Source organism: Tenrec ecaudatus, chromosome X (assembly GCF_050624435.1).
Source record: "Tenrec ecaudatus isolate mTenEca1 chromosome X, mTenEca1.hap1, whole genome shotgun sequence".
NCBI lineage: Eukaryota > Metazoa > Chordata > Mammalia > Afrosoricida > Tenrecidae > Tenrec > Tenrec ecaudatus.
In genome coordinates, this window is record NC_134548.1 from 118571239 (window position 1) to 118592841 (window position 21603).

At 37.7% G+C, this 21603-nt stretch overlaps 1 pseudogene; it reads left to right on the forward strand.

The window, feature by feature from the left end:
- Window positions 1–18098: 18098 nt before the first annotated feature.
- LOC142433093 (small ribosomal subunit protein eS4, X isoform-like) lies at window positions 18099–20718 on the forward strand (annotated as a pseudogene).
- The last annotated feature ends 885 nt before the right edge of the window (window positions 20719–21603 follow it).

Below are 21603 nucleotides of genomic sequence, written 5' to 3' on the forward strand. Positions count from 1 at the left end.
GAATTATGTATGCTTTTTAAGGATGTTTCTGCAAGTTTTTTGTTTTCTTTTTGTTTTGTCTCCATTATTGTTTTGCCTAACTATAAAAGATTGGCAGGGAAAGCAAGCCTGAGGAAAAAGCAACTGGACCAATGGTTCTGGAGGGACTGGTAGGGAGGAGGAACTGGGGGAAGGAAGTGGTGAGCAAACAACACCATAAATAGGGGAACAACTAGGGCATTAAAATCAACAATGAGGATGACGTAGAGATCCTGTGGGTGTTGACAGGAATTAATAAGAGCCAGAATAAGAGTAAGCATGATGGTGGGCAAAGAGGAAGGTAAAAGTAAACAGAGGGAAGATCTGGGAAGCAAAGCTATGGATATAGGCATAAGCATAAGTGTGTACCTATGTAAATACATTAATTAATAAACATAGAAGTATTGGCCTATGTACATATATTTATATGGCGATACATTGAGGAAGTGGATGAATTTAGGGCTTCTGCTCAAGCCCTCCCTCAGTGCAAGAACACTTTTTTTTCTAACAACCTGACATTCTGTGATGCTCACCTTCCTGACATGATCACTGAAGACAAAATGGGTACATAAGCAAATGTGGTGAAGAAAGTTGATGGTGCCTGGCTATCAAAAGATATAGCATCTGGGGTCTTAAAGGCTTGAAGATAAACAATGGGCCATCTAGCTGAGAAGCAACAAAGTCCACATAGAAGAAGCACACCATCCTGTGTGATCATGAGATGTCTATGTGATCAGGTATCAGGCATCAAAGACCCGGAGCAAAAAAAAAATCATATCAATGTGAACGAGGGGGAGTGCAGAGTGAAGACCCAAAGCCCATCTGTAGACAATTGGAATTACCTTACTGAAGGGTCACAGGAAGAGATGAGCCAGTCAGTGTGCAGTATAGCACCAATGAAACATACAACTTTCCTCTAGTTCTGTAATGCTTCCTCCCAGTCTATCATGATCGCAATTTTACCTTACAAATCTGGTTAGACCAGAGCATGTACACTGGTAAAGATAAGAGTTGGAAGCACAGGGAATCCAGGACAGATATACCCCTCAGGACCAATAATGAGAGTAGAGATACCAGGAGGGTAAGGGTAAGGTGGGAGTGAAGGGGGTAACTGATCACAATGATCTACATATAACCCTTTGCCAGGGAGACAGACAACAGAAAAGTGGATGAAGGGAGACATCGGTCAGTGTAAGATATGAAAAATAATAATAATTTATATATTTTAAAGGTTCATGAGGGAGGGAGGGTGCGGAGGGGAAATAAGGACTTGATACCAAGGGCTCAAGTAGAAAGAAAATGTTTCAAAGTGATTATGGCAATATATGAACAAATGTGCTTGACACAATGGATGGATTGTTATAAGAGCTGTACGAGCCCCCTCAATATAATTTTTTTAATATTTTGAAACAAAAGAGGGAAGTCAACTGAACAACTATCAAGTTAGATCCAGCACAATCACATTTACAATGCTCTCTGTCTGCTAGTGGAACTCTTTGAGACCCCTGCTTTTGGTGAGAGGGGATCTGCCAGAGGCTTAATCTGACTAGCTACTCTGTAGATTGGTTTTTGGCTCCTATTTCTCTCTGTGTCCTTCTTCAAATTGGGTATTCCCAATTTAATCTCTGATACTTTTTTCTTCCTCTGACACATTTTTCATCCTCATATTTGGATTTCGTTATTGTCATCTTTGGATCACATAAGTTGGTGTGCTTCTTCCATGTGGACTTAGTTGTGTCCTTACTTAGATGACTGCTTGTTTGAATGCAAGCCTTTAAGAACCCAGACTCTATTTTATCTACTAATTGGGCACCATCTGCTCTGTTCACCACACTTTGCGGTAGTGCCCTCATCTTCAGTAATCATTTCAAGAAAGTGAATATCAAGCAGAGCCATGTTATCAGAGCTTACTGTTTTTGGATTGGGGTTGGAGGAAAGTGGGATCCCAGAATCCATCTGCTTGTCCACAGGTTATGCATAATTCTGGTTTACTTTGGTGATCTTATTATGACAAAATCAAAGCCCCATACAACCAAATACAACACCAGCAAGAAACCAACCAGAAAATAAACAAACATACAAACTATTTTTTTAAAGAGGCAAAAAAACAACACCCAAAGAAATAAGAACATGGTCAATTCTCCCCCTGGGGTATAAGGCAATTCCATTGATAATGTCCACAATTTTTCCGAAGTCACAGTATTCCAGACACTGTCGGAATGAAGATTCTATGAGTACAGGTCCACTTCTAGTCACAACCTATGAGCTGTTGCCCTGAACAGTTTGATTTTCCAACCGATTGCGCTCTGTTTACCATAAGCATGGGGATTGGCGCCAGAGGAAAGCTTCTTGGATCTGTTCTTACAAGTGCAGGTTTCTGCTCAACAGATCAGCACGTGTCATATCAATGCAATGGGAGCATTGAAGCACTAAATATATGGTGATTCTGGGTCTCTTTCCATTGGACACCCACCAATCCAGGGTCCCCCATGCCCACCACCAAGGTCCGATGGCCATCACTTCTATAGCCCCAGGGTGGCCACTCTATGCTTCCTCTCCCATCAGAATACCCTAGTCTTCAGTCCAAGGTTATAGGTTACTTTGAGGCAGGGCTCAGCACCAACTTACCATCAAGAAACCAAAACAAAACACTTAGCCAAACTTACATAGAACTCAAGAGGAGAAAATTCCTGGTACTAAAGTCAACAGTTGAAACCACCAGCCAGCTCTAAGGGAGGAAGATTCGGCTTTCTCTCCTATAAAGATTTACAGTCTTGGAAACTCACAGAAGCAATTCTATCCTATCCTATAGGATAGCTATGAGTAAATATTGACTTAATGCCAGTAGAAGTGATGCCCAGAAGAATGACTGATAAAGTTCTGTAACATGAAAACACAATGATGTCTCTAAGATAGGCCAGAGACTATATATATATATATATATATATATATATATATATATATATATATATATATATATATATATATATATATATATATATATATATATTTAAGTGCAATATCAAAATCCAATATATATATATTGGATTTTGATATTGCGCTTAATTCTAGACCCAATCTTAATTCTGATTATATGGCTCTGCTTTATCCTCAAACACACAAAGAGATCACTGAATATATGATTCTATAGCAGAGTGTGATGAAGAAATTAGGTTGTGCCTGGCTATCAGAAGGAATAGTGTCTGGGGTCTTAAAGGCATGTCTTAAAATGAGTAGCCATCTAAGTGAGGTGTCAATTATCTACATGAAAGAATCACACCAGCCTGTGTGAGCCAAGGATTATAAATAATAATCATAGTAATAAAAATAAAATTAAAATTGTTTATAATTTACATTATTTAAAGCTTTATTATGTAAATAATTGATTTAAACAATACATCTTAATGTAAATAATAAAATCCAAATCAGAGGGATGGAATGATATCAGAGCTCTAATTGTGAACACTTGACTTTCAGAAGGCTATAGATGACAGTGGAAGCCCCAAATACATTTTCATGATTCTCACATGAACTAAGCCTCTGGTGAATTCCCTCTTATCATAGTTGAGGGATATGAATAACCTTGTCATATCAGACAGAGAGAATTGTAAAGTTGATTATGGAAGATATAGTTAGGTTAAAATGTAATATCCTATTAGTTTATCTACTTTTGAACCCATTTTTAAATTGTTTTCGTTTTTAAAAATATAGGTGAAGTACACATGGATTAAACCTCTTGGGAATCCCATCTGATTCCCCAGGTGTAAGTAGCCTTGCTATCATGCAGAATGCATTGGAAAGTGGAATATTGCAGATGTAGTTAGGTTAAAAATTAACGCTTTATAATTTGATCTTCCTTTAGATCTATTTAAAATTTGTTCTAGTTTTCAATATTTTCTGCTTTCTTTTCTATTAAGATTTAAATTTGTATTATATAGTTATGGTTGTTAGTTTTTCTTTGCTTGCCTTAATGTTTCTCTGTATATATAATCCAAGAGAGCCAAATCTATGGAGACAGTAGCTGGAGAGTTCATTTTGGGTCTAGCAGGGGTGGCTGGGGGAAATGGGGAGCTAACAACAATGAGTAGATGAATGAAGAAAATTCTATAAAATGGATTGTGGTGATGATTGCACAAATTTTGATGTGATTAAATTATTTAATTGTATATGTGAATTATTTGCCAATAAATTATTAAAAGGAAACGATTTAGTAACATTGACTTCATTTCCAAGGATATAACTCCATCATTTTGTAGCATTTCATTTTCTAAAACATTTTCAGACATCTTTCCACAGTTATTGTATACCAAAAATGTGTACAAGTGTCAGATACTTCACATACTCATCAACGTTGATATTGTCCGTCCATTTAAACATTCCTGTTGACATTGTACAGATCCTTTCTTATTAATCCTACTGGTGTAGGTGGTATCCCCACCCTAACTAGTAGTAAATGACCAAGCACAGGACACTTGATGCTGGGAAAATGTGATTGACAGCATTTAATTGTGTTTAAGAATAGAGTGAATCCGCATGGATTGTGGGAATTAGGCCTTGTAGTAAGAAGATAATAGGGTTCTCCCTGGTTTCCATGGGAGTGTGTGATAGGTTTGTTTGAATAATTTTATGGACTGACAGGGAGAAGAAATCCATTAGTTGACAACTAACTGTGGTGCCATTAGTCCAGCTGTTAGATGGTTGTAGGGGCATATCTGGCAAGAGCAAAGAAACTCATGGTTAGCCTTTGGGGACCTGAGAGTCTCAAAGGTGGCAAGGCAGACATGAAATGGTAGACCGTACAATACCAATGTGTGATAATATCTCATTGTGGTTTTAATTTTACCTTCTCTTATAACTAATGATATTCATGAGCTTATTGGTCATTCATAGATCTTCTTTTGTGAAGATTATTTCAAAGCTTTTGCCCATTTTCATTTGGTTATTTGTCTTTATATACCCTGGATACAATTTTTACCAGCTATGCAATTTGTGAATATTTTCTCCTAATGTGTCTTCTCTCTTTTTTAATTGATTTTATTTTGGTGAAAATATACAGAATAAAGAGTACACAATTTCGCCATATTCTGCATGCATAAATCAGTACCCTTGTTAACATTCTTCTTGCTGTGTAGCTATTCTCGATATTCTTTTCCAAATAATTCCACCATCATTAATATAAACCCACTGTCCCCTAAGCTTTTCATTTAAGCTTTTAATATGCTATTTCCAATTTTATCCCATAGGGATAATTCTTGAAAAAGCGAAATATGCAAGGCAGATACTGTTTACTAATTAAGGAGCCCTGGCGGCAGAATGGTTAAATACTCAGCTGCTAACTAAATGGTTGGTGATTGACATGGAAAAGAGTTGTTTGATTCAAAGCAGACTTCGGGGACTTGTTTTGACTTAATATTTAAGGTGAAAAGATTATCACTGGGAAATATGTTCAAATGTTCATCCAGCCTCAATAGCTCCAGAAGTTCTGAATTCCACTGAAAGAAATGTTTAATGATAGCCAGGTACCTTCCCGCTCTTATGACCTCATGGCATAGGAGGCAGGTGTTAACGTAGGCAATATTTACTTCTCTAATTCCCAATTCTCTTTCCTCTGGAGATCTATTGCTGTAGCTTGGATAAGCATTTGAAAACTTCTAAGACCCAAGACTTTATACAATGGATAATGCGTTTGAATAGACTACTGAGAAACAGTGACTGACATGTTTCATCCAATCATGACCCTACACCTCCAAACCAAGAAAACAAATCCCCACAAGGTTTTTGGTTGTACATAAGCAGCTTAGTTGTTAGTCTTTCATGTTTTTGCATATAAATCTGTAATACAACATTTGGTATTTTAATTTCAATATTTTAAAGAGGTGTAGTTTAATGATAAATATTATATTAATTGGTTGTTCAACCATTACCACTACCACAAACAAAAATTCACTAGTTTTCAAGCAGTGGAACTTGGTCTATCCCCACCCCACCAGAAAAATAAGTGACGTTTTGGGACATGTTACACATGTAAACCTTGAAGACATTAGGCTTAGTGAAATAAGTCAATTAAAAAAGAGTCAAATCCTGTATGATCTCACTTTTATAAAATGATAAGATTAGGCATACATGTAGAGTACATCCATTTTAAAAATAGTTTCTTTTCATAAGGAGTTTCATTTCATGAATTTGCGTTTATTTTTTTTCCTGTTATAAATATTATTCTCCGTATCCTAAGAAAAGTTTTATGTATTTATTCTATGAGCTTTACATTTAAGAATATAATCTATATCAAACTTTTTTGGGGTGCATGGTTCAGGGTAGGGGCCAAGGCTTATGTACTTATTTGTATTAAGATGTCTAGGTTTACAGCACTATTTTTTAAAGACCTTAGTTTTACCATTGGACTGTTTTGACATCTTTGTTAAAAACCGCGATTGTGTAAATATCCGACTCTTCCTGGAATTTCTATTCAGTTTTATTGCTCTGTGTGAGTCTGGGTGCTTTAGAGAAACAAATTCACAGCCACTCATGTATAAGAGAGAGTTTTATATAAAGGTTAAGTGCGCATCAAAAAACATCCCAACCCAGTGCTGCCCAAGCCCACAAGTCCAACATTAGCCCATCAACCCATATGTCCCACACCAGAACACAAAGTCCACCTCCATCTCACAAAACTGATGCAAAGATGCCGACTGCAGGAGGAAAGCCGAGTCGAGGAATGTGTAAACATCTCAGCACTGGCAGGGGGCTCCATATGACCTTCTCCAGCACCCAGGGCTGCATTGGGGAAGGTCTATGTGGCCTCTTCTCGGGGATGTCTTGCAGCAAGTCAGCTTTGCAAGCTGAAGTCAGCCTTGCAAGGGAACTGCTAAGGCAGCTGCATCCTGGTACGACCATCACAAAGCAAGAGACCTGAGAACTAGAAAGACAAGGCTCACTGAGTCATTTATCCCTCCGCCCTTCAGTTAACCCCATAGGTTTATCAGCCAGGTTGGCACAATAAACTAACTTCCTCATGTTCCATTTGTGAATCCTTATGTCAATATTGTAGGATCTCGTTTAAAGTAGTTTTACAGTAAGCATTGAAGTCAGGTACTTTGGCTCTGCTCTTTATCAAGACTGCTTTGTTCATGTATGTGATTTTCATTCAAGAGTAATTTTAAAATTTGCTCTTATATTTCTACTAAGAAAAGCTACATGGAATTATATGTGAGATATTATTGAATCTTAGATCAATCTGAGACTTGATTTCTTAAGATGAGTAGTTCAATCCATGAACATGGCATCTTTATTCTTTCCTTTCCTTTATTTTGATATTTAAAATTTTCTCAAAATTTTGTACTTTGGGCTTAAAGATCTTAGCACAATTTTTGTTAACTTTATTCTTAAGTATTTCATTTTATGATATTTAAATTATGTGCCAATAAAACTGTTGAAAAACCTTAGAATATCACTGTATCTTGTGAATTTACTAAATCTACTCACTAGTTTCACTAGTTATTTTATAGATTACACAGGAATTTCTATGTAAATATGCATGTCATATGAAAATTGAGAGCACTGTATTTCTTCCTTTCTGACAGTTGCTTTTTTAGTCATATGTTTTAAACTTATCCTTGTGCATATGACAGCTACATTAAAGTACAAGTTTATTCACATCATTATCTCATGATTTGGGCTCAGCTACTAACCAAAAGTTTGATTGTTCTAATTCACCAAGTGGAGCCTCAGAAAAATGACCTGGTTCTCTGCTTCTGTAAAATTGTAGGCAAGAAACCCCAATGGAACTCAGTTCTACTCTGTAATCTATGGGTTGCACTCATTGGAAATGATTTTTCTTTTTAATTTTGCAGTCTGTTTCTATTGACTGATTTTCTTCTGATCATGGATCACATTTTCCTTCTGTGTGACATAACTAGTATTTTCAATTAAATACTGGATATAGTGAATGGTTAAAAGTGTTGACATTTGTGTTGGTAACAGGATGTTACTGACAGATCAGCTTGATCCATTCAAGCCATTTTATAAAATTAGGGGAAGAGAGGAGTTTTGGGGTTTTTACAATAACCTTTAATCAGTCCCTCTCTCTAAACCGATTGCTATCAAGTTAATTCCAATTCATAAAATCCAAATATATATAGCTTTTCTGAGAATGTAAATATTTATGGAAGCAGGCAACCTCATATTTCACCCATGGAGAGGTTTGGCTGGTGGCTTTAAATTGTTGACCCTGTGGTTTGCAGCCTAATGCCTCACTCACAGGGCCACGAAGGTTCCTTTTAGCCCCACTACTAAGGAGTATTTCTTTGGGGGCTCTACTCTTCATCATGGGTGCTCAATAAAGACGGTCTCTCTACTCTGGCTGTTAAGAAAGAAAACATCTTTCATCCCTCTGAGAATTCTGGAAAATATTCCATTTATAGCTCCTTGCCAGTTTTGGCACTGCCTCTTGGAGCTTAATCTTATCCATATGCAGCTTAGAATTCAGAGATTACATACAAATGGATTCCTATGAATATTTCTAGAGTTATTTATCAATCTCCCTCATCTCCAGTGATCTGCATCCAAAATCCCATTTTCCCCAACATCTTTCAACTTAAATTCCTCTTTCATTAACTCAATGAGACCAAGAGACTCTGTTGTTAGATGCATATATATTTATCAGTGTTCTCTTCTAAAATTTTATAATAGAAATATTCATTATAATATTTTTTCATGTGGATCTCTTTGGATTTATCCATACTTGTAGTTTTTTTAGTTTCTTGGATATGTAAATGTGTCTTTATCCTCACAATTGTTTTCTTTTTTTTTTCTTTTCTTTTTTTTTTTTTCACAATTTTTTTCTTGTTTGAGCCAACTGTTGCAGCCATGGAAGGAATACTGTACCCAAAAGAATTGCTCTACGTTCAAACATTTCAAGAGGTAGCATATAATCAAGAACCAATAGTAGGGAAGAAAGAAGTTCAAGCTTCATTGAAAGAATTAGCGGGGGGAAAGGCTTCTGGAATTGATGAAATACCAATGGACTTGTTTGAGCAAACTGAGGTAACACTCATTAGTCTATTCCAAGAGATTTGGAAGACAGCTACTGGGAAAATTTGGAAAACCAACTGGAAGAGCTCTTTATGTGTGCCCATCCCAAAGAAAGGTTATCCAACAGAATGTAGAAATGATAAAACAGTATCACATGTAAGTACAACTTTGCTAAAGATAATTTAAAAAATTTTGCAGTAGTACATTGACAGGGAACTGTCAGAACTATAAGCTGTACTCAAAAGACATAAAATGAAGGTTCTCTTTGCTCATGTCACATGAATTTTGACCAAGAGCAGGTAATATCAGAAATATGTTTACTTGGGCTTTACAGACTGTGTGTGCATGATAAGAAACCACTGATAACCTTGACAAGAATGGGGATTCCAGCACACTTCATTGTGCACCATCCTCACAATTGTTCTTATCTTTGAGCCTATTGTTACAGCCACTGTTTCAATTAATCTGGTTAAAGGCCTTCCTTTTTTCCCCTGACCATCTACTTTACAAAGCATGATGGCTTTCTCCAGGGATTAGTCTCTCCTGGCAACATGCAATATGTCCAAAGTACTCGAGACCACGTCTTACCATCCTTGTCTCTAAGTAGCATTCCGGCTGTACTCATTCAAAGGTATATGGTATTTGTTTGTTCTTTTGGCACCACATGGTACATTCAATATTCCTTGCCAGCACCATAATTCAAATGCATCGACTCTTTTCTGGTCTTCCTTATTTAATTTCCAACTTTCACATACATATGAGGTGATTGAAAATATCATGCTTTGGGTCAGGTGCATCTTATTCCTCAAAGTGACACCCTTGCTTTTCAACACTTTCAAGAGGTCTATGCAGCAGATTTACCCAATGCAATGTGTCCTTTGTTCTCTTGACTGGTACGTCCATCAGCATTGATTGCAGATCCATGCAATTGTGGTTCCTTGACAACTTCAATCTGTTCTCCATTTATCTTGCTATTATCTATTGGTCCAGTTGTGAGGATCTTTGCTTTACACTGACTTGAAATCCATAATTAAAGTTGCAATCCTTGATTACCATCTACAAGTATTTCAAGTCCTCTCACTTTTAGGAAGCAAGCTTGTGCCATCTGCATATTGTAGGTTGTTACTATGTCTTCCTCCAATCTTGATGCCTCATTCTTCTTCATATAATCCCGTTTCTCTGTTCATCCACCACATCCTGAATACTACAGTATAGTTTTCTCTATTTTTAAATTTTTTCTTTCCCATTCCTTTATTGAACATGTGCACAAGCATACTACATTTCCCTTTATTTATTTTTAACCAAAGGGCCAATAGTATGTTTGGATTGCCATCAAGTGGAGATGGGATGGGGAAAACATTGGTTTCCTGTAAACACTCTTTTCTCCATTAGTAGCATGCTCATTCACCACTTCTCTTTCTAGTCTAGTAAGTGATTTTGCTCTTACTGTTTAACAAAACAAAAGCAAAACAAAAACATCGACATAAAAAAATCCATGAATGTTTTTCATTTATCATTGTAAACCAAAGGACAATTTTATCCTTTTTGGAAGTAACTGGTACATGTAAGACCATCTGTCTTTAAGTAGGAGCAAATTACTCTCACAGAAATAATGCTTAGATGATTTTCCCTTTAAATCAAGCATCTTGTTGTTTAAATAAAATTATTGTTAAAAAATAAAGTGCTATAGCCCAGTCTAACTCAAGTCCAAAGGTTTGATGCTAGCTTGGGGGCCCTTCTTTAGACTCATGTAGCTGCAGGCTGATGATACCAAAAGGTGAAATGGGAAGCAAGGAGATTACAGGGCATTGGGGGCAGAGTCACGCAGATCCGAGGTCTGTGGAAATGTGGCAGAGCACTGTCAGCTCTCATGGTTGGGCGGCCCATATGGGGTGACCCCTGGAGGCAGACACAGTCTTAGCAAGGGTGAAGGCAAAGGGCAAGTGAGAGAGGAGATGTCCCAAGTTTCTCCATTATTGAAAGAGCATACCTCCATGGAGGCGTCATTAGGCTGTAATCTGATTGACAGGTTGTACTCCACCCTTACACTTTCATACAATTTCAAGTTGACATAGAAAGTACCACATGCCCTCTCAACAAATGAAGGTCCCAAAGACTTTACTCCCATGAGTTTTCTTTCTTCCACATCATTATGGTCTACTCTAATGACCCTTATTTGTTGATAGGACATGCGATAGTTAGATTTTACGTCCATATTTTGAGTGCCCTCTGACCTGAGGGGCTCATATTCTGGCATTACCTCCGACGGTATTGATTCTATCCATGACATTTTCGGAATCAGAATATTTTCATGTTATCCATAATTTTAGTAGTTATTTCCTCCAAAGTGGACAGCCTATTCCTTCTTCATTGATTGCTCTTAGTCTGGACGTTTTGCAGAAACCTCTTCACTTTGGGTGACTCTGCTGTTATGAAATACCAGTGACATAGCTTCCAGCATCACAGTAACACACAAGCCACCATAATATAAACAAGTGACACACAAGTGGCGATTGTTGAGGCTGGTAACCCTTACTTCTGTGGGTCAGGCATCAGGCTGGAGCCTTCTCTTAACTCATGTGCTTGCAGAGGCTGACAAATCCCTAAATGGACAGGTCAGACTACAGGCTGCTGGAGATGAGGACCTGTGAGATGCAGGAGCCAAGGACAAAATGAGCCTTGCTGAATCCATTTTCCTGCATATTCTTTTTATTAATCATTTTATTTGGGGCTAATACAACTCTTATCACAATCCAGACATACTGCAATTGTGTAAAGCAAATTTGCACATTCGTTACCCTCATCATTCTCAAAACATTTGTTCTCCATGTCAGTCCCTGGCATCAGCTTGAGGTAGGCTGTACTCATAAGCAAACTCTGCTTTCAACTAAATGGATGTTCACATCACATCTCACCTGGAGTTGAACGCATTATATCAGCTCTCATCATGAAAGTGTTTACATTATGGATTACATTATATTACATTATGGAAGAACAACCAGCCCAATGTCTGCCAAACCATTCAGAATCATAGCCGAGCCACATAGACACATACCATCAACCATCACATCCTATGATGCCCCCAAAACCTAAAGATCTAGTGCACAGATTAAAAAAGTCACATAGAACTTTTTGCTTGGCTGGTTTTGTGATTGCTTCTTCAGACAGTTCCAACTGAAAATAATCTCAAATACTCGGAATAGAGCTGCTGCAGACACTTTTCAAGGCTGTTAACCAGGCTTGTCTTCCAAGATGTCTCTGGAGGGCTTTGAACCACCAACCTTTCTGCTATTAGTCCAGTGTTATACAGAGTTGATTTCAGTTTACACTTTTTTGGCTGTTCGTTGGATGACAAGCAGACACAGCTCTATTTTCTTTGATTATTATTATTGCCTGATGCTTTGCTTTTGGAATTGGAAATAGCTAAACTTTGATAGGTCATGACTCATTTATCACCAGAGAACAAGGAATCCTGAAAAACAAACAAAAGACATGCAAGTTTTGAGAATAATTTCTAATGGAAAATCAACCAATTTTGATGCACACACAATCACATTTTGATTTTTGCAAATGAATAGTTCTTTTTTCTCTTTTACTCAATAGGCTATTAATATACTTGATCCCATTTGCTCCTTAAAACAATTCTTTGAGACAGAGAAAGTAAGTAAACTTGGCTCCCCTTTTATTTTTTTGGCTCCCCTTTTATAGATGAAAAACTGTGGCCAAGATCCACTTAGTGAATTTTAGAAGATCACAGTTGTCAAGTGATAGATTGATACTAGAACTCAGGTTTCCTTACTGCCGACCCAACAGTTCTTTCACACAGTCCAGGTCTCTTTATGTTGTGACATTTTCTTGAACTTGTCCATCATGTTTTTTCTCATGAAAAGGAAAAGTTCTTCTAATTAAACTATTCAAAAGTATTTTAATCATTAAAAGTCCTTCTTTAAAAAAATCCCCCTTACATTAAAGTTCATTCTTTTTCAAATCTTCTATCTCCTTTCCCACTCTACTCTCATTACCTGCAGATTTCTCCCTCACAAAGCAACTACAAAATCTAATGCATAATTTGCTTTAGGTATTAAGGGTTTTCTCTTAAGTACCTCTCAAATTTTCTGGTTCTTCTCACTTAAGGTAGCATATCCTAAATGCACTGTGGTTCCTGCATCAGATACTGCAATAGAAATGGGATATTGGTAGAAAAATTGGCCAAATGCAATTAAATACTGCAATTTAATTAGCAGTAACCTACCTATCCTCACATCTTAATTTTGACAAAGGCAACAGCTTATGTAAGCAGTGAGCTCTAGGGGAAACAATACTGTCATCATAATCTTTCGGTAAATCTAAAATTACTCCAAAATAAAATGTTTATTAAGAATATAATTGCAAGATATAGTAACTTTGAAATGAATTGGCACTATAACTCTCCTTGAATATATAGTTACTTTGTTTTTGTATAATCTCAATGCTGTTGTGGTGAGGGTGAATAAAAAATATTTTTCAAAAATAGTTTTACCCCCTCTTTCTCCTTTGAAACACTTTTCACAGGAAATTACATCAGTTGGAAAAAAAGCCTTTTTTATACATTGGAAGACTAAGGGCTAAATTAAAGGACTAGGAAGCAACTAGCTTACAAAGATAAATCAATAAATGCTTCTCTCTGCTCTTCCTCCCCTGAAACCTGACTGGTCTATTCCCTAAATCAAAGAACGCCATAAGCTATAAACTAGGGAATTGAAAGGAAAGAGGATCCTCAAAGCAAATCCCATCTTTAAATAATGTGGTAAACCGTACAAACCGCTTCCTTTCTTATAAATATACTTCACACCCAGATTCTCCAGTAAAATTCTTCACTCCCCAAATTTTGCCTCTAAGTCAGTAGTAGTGTGAGACACTCAATTGCGACACAGAACGGGAAATATGTTAGCAAATTTAGATTCCAATGGCATTGGCACTAATGACGGTGTAACTTTAGCCGAGTCAATGTTCTTTAGTAAATGGCAAGATAATCTAAAACATGACTAAAGGATGTTAATGGTGATGTTGAGCCAGGAACCACATTCTTTCTTAAACTTTCCCCACCCCATCTATCCTGTTTTCTGAGCAAAATTACCAGGAAGAAGGAAGGAGCAAACAGGCTAAATGATATACTATATTTTTACTACAAAGATGATGCTTCTCCAAAATCAGTTCCTGGAGATGATGGTTTAGTATCTGGACTCTGTGTCATGGAGCCATCCCCACTCTCCTCTTTCCCATACAGAATCCCTTTTGACCAGTGGATGCCATGTTTAGAGTTTGATAGGGTAAAAGCCTTTGAATTTGTATCTGGATGATTTTTTGATATATTAGTCAGCATGCATTTTCCTTCCAGGTGTTTCCTGTTACTCCATTACCCTTCCATTCAGGCAGATTCACCCTAAGTAATCCCTTGCTTCAAACAGGGATATCACAGCTGAAATAATGTAAGAAAGACAGAAAGGAAGGAATAGATTTTTGGGTTTTGAAGTTCAAATAGAAGCAAAGTAACGATTCATCAATGTGAGCCTGATACATAATCTAAGATTTTCACACGCAGTTTTATGCAGCCACAATAATGTAAATCATTGATTAATACCTAATAATTGATGATACTTAGGAAGATTGTGTAATTAAGTGAAAGTAAATCCAATTTTATAAGATGTGATATTCCATTTGTAGTATTTTCATGGATTTAAAATACGAGTTTTTAAAATATAGAATTATAACCTTTAAATAAGCATACTTTTTGTGACATTCCAAGCCAAAACACTCTGCCATGGAGTGACTGGTGGGACAAAACTGCTGACCCTTTGAATGGCAGGTGAGCACTTTAACCACAGAACAACATACATAAGCAGTAAACGGATAAGTGGTGGGCTCAAAATATCTGTGGAAAAAATCTATTATTATTTATTTACATGAAAGCGGTTTGTTTCCTTTTCATATATTGAAGTCTTAGTCCTGGGAACTCTTTGATATAAGGAACCCAGAATCTTTCTACATTATTGCTTCTTATTATATGGTGACAAATAACCTTGGGCTCATGGTCTAAAATGGTGTCATTCATCTTACTATTTGCAGTCAATATGATTTTAAGTAGAGAGAATACCAAGGACTCTTTAAAGCGACTGTTGGAAATAATTGAGCAATTTGACCGAAATCAATTGGGTTCCTACATACTAGTGATGAGAGCTCTAAAAGAGATATCAATAAAACATTACAATTTACAATAGCCACATGAAAGATGAAATGCCTAGGAATAAACTTAACCAAAGACACAAAAGGCCTGTATATATAAAAAAAACTACACAACATGATTTTAAGAATGTAATCATGGAAGAATATCCTGTGGTCATGGATTGGAAGACTTCATACTGTGAAAATCTGCAAATAAAATGCAATTATGATCCAAATATCAATGTCATTCTTAAGAAATGGAAAAACTCATTATAAATCTCATATGGACAGGGAAGTGACCTAGGGTCTTTTCTAGGGTAAGCAAATAGCTTCTCAAAGAGAACAAAGTAGAAGGTCTTGCACTACCCAACCCCAAAATCTATTACACAGTCACAGTAGTCTAAACAGCCTGGTGTTGGTATAATGCTAGATGCATAGGCCAGTGGAATAGGATAGAAAACCCAGAAATAAAAGCAACCAGTTACAGACAACTAATTTTTGGAAAAGGATTTTACAAAACCATTACGTGGTGCAAAGACATCCTCTTCAACAAATGGTGCTGGAAAATTGGATATCCATCTGCAGAAGAATGAAACAGGACTTATACCTCACCCCATGCACAAAAATGTACTCAAGAAATGTAAACCCCAGAGCTATTTGGATCATGAGTGAGAAAACTGGGACAAACTTAAAGGTCCTATTGTAGGACCTTTACACACACTACCAAAAATAATAAAGGAAGCACACACAGTAGAAGCCAAAATAAATGAATACGTGTATTAAAATTACATATGAACATCAAAAGAGTAAAATGAGAGCTTACAGATTGGGAAAAAATCTTTAGCAATGACACAAGATATAAGGGACTAGTTACCAAAATCTATAAAATTCTGTGACACCTCAATAAAAGCACACACACACAAATCCCAAATAATCCAATTAAAAGGTTGGCAAAGGACATAAATACACGATTCAGAAAGGATGACACTCAAATGCCTAACATGAAGAAATGGTCACAATCACTAACCACCTAGGAGATGCAAATCAAAAGAATATTGAAATATCATGTTACACCCACAATGATAGTGCATACAAATAAAACAAAAACAATTAGGGGGCAGCACAATCCTGGAGAGTGTGTATGGAGATTGGAACTCATACACAGTTGGTGGGTTTGTAAATATCTACAACCATTGCGGAAATCAATCTGGTGATACCAAAAACAACTGAAGGACCATACAACCCAGCAACACCTCAGTTGGGCACATGCCACAAATAAGTAAGAGGTATTACATGAATTGACGCATGCTCTTCTGTATTTATTACAGCACAGTTCACAGTATCAAGAAGCTGGAAACAGCCCAAATGCCCAGCAGTAGAAGAATTGCTAAAGAAACTGGTACATACACACAATGGAACACTATGCATCCCTAAAACATAGTGATGAAACCGATTAACAGTTCATGACATGGAGGGACCTGGAAACCATTATGCCTAGTGAAGTTCTCCAATTACAAAAGAACAAATATTGCATGAGGCCAGTACTATAAGATAAACGCCAAAATGAAGACAGACCTCTGTTCCCAGGGCATGTAAATCTTTTAATCCAGATTCCCATCCAGTAAGGTAGGGAGTCTTCTTAGTATCGATGAAACACTTATCACCCACTCTATATGTTCATTTTCAAAACCACTTTGACAGAGGACACCTCACCTCAGCTAGGGTCCTTGTTTCAAGATGTGAGGAGAAGACCATTCAGTTGCTGCCATACAAAATTGTACTAAGGTCGCCCCAAACCCACAGACACTCCTACCAGAGTGATAAGGACACTTACTGGAAATTCAAGTTAAGATGATGGGGAGGATGTCATATATGTCTTGGAGAAGAAAATGACATACCTGCTGGTGGGTAGACAGCAATCTCTCATCACAAAGAAATGCTTAACAATACTTATATAGAATCTAATGGGAGAATACACTTGGTATGATGTTCCTAATTGGAAACTTTTGACATAGTTTCTAGCTAGACCTAGGTGACCAAGGCCATTTTCTATTATTGGGACTTTTAAACTCCATTTTTTGGAGACACATAATATCCTTCATAGGCCATGCCAGAAGGACTTGAGGTAGAAACCCCACCAAATGATTGGGATTTACCTCAGAGTCACCTGTAGCTCTTGGACTTACGACTGAAACTGCCTAGTATTAGAAGAAACAGGTGACTTCTATCTCAATGACATAGAATTGGTGGACTTTGGAATTTGGTTTGGATCTCTTGCCTTGAGGGCGTACAATGAATGGTGGCCTGGGACTACCAGCGACTTACTGTTTTAATGCCCTCCTTGCTTTATTAAGTCATGTATTAATCTTGTAGATGTGGCTTTGCTGTAGTGAATGAATATTACTGAAAGGTTTGTCTTATCACCAATCCCCATTGTTTGTATAACGAGTGCCAAGTCACTTAACTTTGTGCAAGTGAACAATTCATGTATTGTGGTTCACAGCTGGCCTTTATTCATATAATTTCATTTTCTCAACAGTGTACTAAACTTTATACCATTGACTAAATTAATAACACTATCAACAGCATTACCTTATGCCCCAGGGGTTAACTGATAATATTCTCTACCATCAAAAGACATTGATGTCTCTAAGATGAACCAAAGGCATACATACCATAGAGATATGAAAGGATTTTTTTGTTTACATTTATTTCTAGCCCTAATCTAAGAACAATTAGTTTTTATGACATGGCCCTGCCTGAAGACCACTTTGATGAAGAGATCACTGAGGATATGGGTGCTATAACAGAGTGGGATGAAAAAACTAGACAAGGTAATCAATGCAGCCATGGATCCTCAGCCCAAGAAACATCTTAAGATATCTGCTCCAAAGCATTGGAGGCTGGACAAAATGACTGGTGTGTTTGCTCCTCTCTGATCCATTGTTCCCCACAGGCTGAGATGGTATGTTTCCCACTGATCATTTTCTTAAGAAATACACTTAAGTATACTCTGACAAGAGAAGACATTTTTAAAAGTTGCATGCAGTGATACATTAAGAATCATGAAAAGGCACAGGAGCAAACAAAGAGGGAAGGAGAGAGAGTGGAACACATACTGGCCCACCAAGCCCTGAGGATGATATTCCTATTCAAAGCAGCCAATGTACAGAGAGGGCTATATGGCCGATCCCACCATTAGACAAAACATCCCTCACTGACCCAAAGTGCTACAGGGGACAGCACTGGAGACACAGTGTGGGCATTGTGCCTGATATGACCCCACCACACCGAGGTGAAACACTAAAGTTGTGCAACAGAGCATCAAGGGGAACAGAGCAACCAAGTCCTCAGGGAATACCAAAAATAGACTTTGGGGTCAGGGCGTGGTACACCATCAGACTCAACCAGAGAACACTCCTAAAGGTCAACAAAGGACCTGGAACTATTTATAGGCTTTTTTTTGTCCTTGGTTTTTGTTGTTTTGTTTTCTTTTGTTACTTTGTTTTGCTCTGTCTTGTTTTTGTGCTCATTATTGTCTCTGCATGTCTAGCTAGATAAAGATAGGCAAGAGAAACAATCCGGAGGAGAAAACAATCGGACTGATGCTTCTGGAGGGACATGGGAGAGGGGAATGTGGGGGAAAAGAAGGGGATTGTCAACTAATCAGGGGAAAAGGGAACAACAAATGATCTAAAATCGATGGCGAAGAGGGTATAGGATTCCTGGTGGGGCTTGATCAAGGGCAATGTAGCCGAAAGGAAGTACTGAAACCTGAATGAAGGCTGAACATGATAGTGGGACAAGAGGAAAGTAAAAGGCAATAGCGGAAAGATCTAGGAGGCAAAGGACTTTTATAGAGGTCTAAATACAGGCATGCATATATGTAACAAAAGGGAAATAGATCTATGTATATATATTTATATGTTAAGTATTAAGGTAGCAGACAGATATTGGGCCTCTACTCAAGTATCCTCTCAATGCAAGAACACTTTGTTCTAATAATTTGGCATTTTTTGATGCTCGCTTTCCAGACACAATCACTGAAGACAAAATGGGTGCATAGCAAATGTAGTGAAGAAAGCTGATGGTGCCTGGCTATCAAAAGATACAGTATCTGGGGTCTTAAAGGCTTGAAGATAAACAAGTGGCCATCTATCTGAGATCCAACAAAGTCCACATGGAGGAAGCACACCAGCTTGTGTGATTATGAGGTGTTGATGGGATCAGGTATCAGGTATCAAAGACCCAGAACAAGAAAATCATATCACTGTGAATGAGAGGGAGTGCAGAGTGGAGACCCAAAGCCCATCTGTAGACAATTGGACATCCCCTTAGAGAAGGGTCTTGGGGAAGAGACGAGCAACTCAGGGTGCACTATAGCGCCGATGAAACATACAACTTTCCTCTAGTTTTTTAATGCTTTCTCCCCCCCACCCAATATCATGACCCCAAATCTACCTTACAAATCCGGCTAAACCAGAGCATGTATACTGGTACCAATAAGAGCTGGAAACACAGGGAATTCATGACAGATTAACCCCCCAGGAAATAATAATGAGAGTAGCCATACCAGGGTTGCGGAGAAAGGGAAAACTGATCACAATGATCTGCATAAAACCCCCTCCCAGGGGGACAGACAGCAGAAAAGTGGATGAAGAGAGACATCGGACAGTGTAAGACATGAAAAATAATTATAATTTATAAATTATCAAGGGTTCATAAGGGAGGGGGTGGGGGAGGGAGGGAGGGAAAAGATGAGGAGCAGAGACCAAGGGGTCAAATAGAAAGAAAATGTTTTGAAAATGATGATGGCAATATATGTACAAATGTGCTTGATGCAATAAATGTATGTATGGGTTGTGATAAGAGCTGTATGAGACCAAAATAAAGTGATAAAAAATTCTATAAAAATAATGGAATAATGGAAAGATCTGAACTGATATAACCCACTCTGCTGGTTTTATGGATGTCATCAGTATTGACAAGACTCGAATATATTTCCATCTGATCTATGACACCAAAGGCTGCTTTGCTATTTGTTGTATTACACCGGAGGAGGCAAAGTACAAATTGTGCAAAGTAAGAAAGGTCTTTGTGGGCACAAAAGGAATTCCTCACCTTATCACTCATGATGCTCTCACCAAGGCGAATGACACCATTCAGATTGATTTGGAGACTGGAAAGATTACTGATTTCATCAAGTTAGGCACTGGTAACATGTGTATGGTGACTGGAGGTGCTAATCTGGCAAGAGTTGGTGTGATAACCAATAAAAGGAGACATATTGGTTTTATTGATATGACTCATGTGAAAGATGTCAATGGCAATAGTTTTGCCACCGGCTTTCCAACATTTTCATTTTTGGAAAAGTCAACAAACCATGGATTTCTCTGCCCTCAAGAAAAGGTATCCACCTCACCATTGCTGAAGAGATGAAGACTTGCTGCCAAATGGAGCAGTGGGTGAAATCATCTCTAGGTGGTGTGAATGAAGAGATCTTTAAAATAATGAATACAGCATAATTAATTGAAAAAAGAAACTAGACTCTGCCCAGCTATCAGAAGGAATAGTGTCTTGGGTCTTAAAGGTTTGTCTTCAAACAAGCAGACATCTTAGTGAGGCATCAACTAAGTCCACAGGGAAGAAGCACACCAGCCTGTGTGATCCAGGGATTTAAATTTTAAAAAATCCAATCCACAGGATGGAATGGTATCAGAACTTGCATTGTGAACACCTCACTTGCAAGGCTATGGATGACAGTGGAAGCTCAAAATCCATTTGCAGGTTCCACACATGAATTAATTCTTCAGTGAATCCTCGCCAACCGAAGTTGTGGTATGTGAATAGTCCTGTGCTATCAGACAAAAACCACTGTAAAGTTGATTATGGCAAATATAGTTAGGTAAAAATGTAATATCTTATCTCCCTTTTGACCAACTTTTAAGTTGTTTCAGTTAAAACAAAAGTGAAGGGTAAATGTACGTGGATTAAGCCTCCAGTAAATCCCCTCTAACCATAGGCCAGGGCTGTGAGGAGCTTTGTTATAATACAGAATGCATTGGAAAGTGGATTATTGCAGATGCACTTTGGTTAAAATTTTAAACCCTTAAGCTTTTAGCTACCATTTGACCCATTAAAAATTTGTTCTAGCTTTTAATATTTTCTAGCTCAGTGGTTCTCAACCTGTGGGTTGCAACCCCTTTTAGAGTCGAATGACCCTTTCACAGGGGTTGCCCGATTCATTACAGTGATGAAGTAGCAACAAAAATAATTTTATGGTTGGGAGACACCACAACATAAGGAACTGCATTAAAGGGTTGCAGCATTAGGAAGGCTGAGAACCCCTGTTTT